The following is a 1,322-nucleotide window of genomic DNA, read 5'->3' on the forward strand; positions in this document are numbered from 1 at the left end:
AATTAGCTGGTACTTAACAACAACAACAGAACATTCCAATATTACTTACTGAGACTACACTGACAAATATATCACAAAATAATTTTTTTTAAAGTATGTGAGTAAAGAATAAAAGTGTTCTTTTCCTGGTGTGGAGCTGTGGGTTAATGCGCTGGACTGCAAAGTAAGTTTGAACCTCAAAGTCAACAGTTCAAGCTCACCAGTTACTCCTTGGAATGACTTGGAAGGTATACAGGATCTCTGTGGGTGGGAACAAATTCAACAACACATAACAACAGCAACAATCTCATTACTCAATGTTAACCTCCTTTTGCTATGCCTTCATGTCCACAAACACATTTACTGACAGCTACAACATGGCTTTGTTTTTGTAGGAACAATCAAGCATATAACTCAAAGTCCTCGTGTAGTAATGTATGATAAGCACTAGACTGCTAACTGCAAAGTCAGGCGTTCAAACCTACTAATTGTTCCTTGGAAACACTATACAGGGTCTATATGAGTCATAATTGACTTGATGGCACTTAACAACAACAACATACTTAAACTAATTTGGGGGCAAAAATATGTTTTTCCTTTTATTACTATATCATGGATGTCTCATCATAGTTCTATAATACATATCTTACATAAGGAGCCCTGTTGGCATAGTAGATTATGCACTGGGCTGCAAAATGCAAGGTCATCAGATCAAATCTACTAGCTGCTCTCAGGGAGAAAGATGAAGCTTTCTGCTCCCGTAAATATATTTTATTAAGTGTCATCAAGTAACTTTTGACTCATAGTTTCCAAGGAGCATCTGATGGGTTTGAATCAGTACTTATCCTACAGTGCCACACCAGTACTTCCCATAAAGATTTATAGGCTTGGAAACCCTATACAGGATCACTATGAGTTGGAACTGACTCAACAGCACACCACCACCACCAAAATCACTTTATGAAGATTAGGTGTTTTAACACATGTTGCAATCTTCTTTCATTCTTTCTCAATCTTCTTTTGCTACTAGAAAATAAATTTGTTAATTTCCTTATTTTGGCTGTGTGGAAGACGACTTTTTGTTGTTATGTGCTGTTCAGACAGTTCAGACTCACAGTAACCATATACAACAGAAATAAATACATCATCACAGCTGCTTTTGTGTTTGAGTTGATTGCTACAGCCACTGCGTCAATTTATTTAACTTAGGAGCTGGGAAAACCCAGAAATCATTTGGTCTGGCTCTGCAAAGGCAACCGCAGTTCCAATCACATTGTTGTTGTTAAGTGCCATTATGTCAGTTCTGACTCATAGAAATCCTGTATACGGTCTCCAAGGAGCAG

Source organism: Chrysochloris asiatica, unplaced genomic scaffold (genome assembly GCF_000296735.1).
Source record: "Chrysochloris asiatica unplaced genomic scaffold, ChrAsi1.0 scaffold00011, whole genome shotgun sequence".
Taxonomy (NCBI): Eukaryota; Metazoa; Chordata; class Mammalia; order Afrosoricida; family Chrysochloridae; genus Chrysochloris; species Chrysochloris asiatica.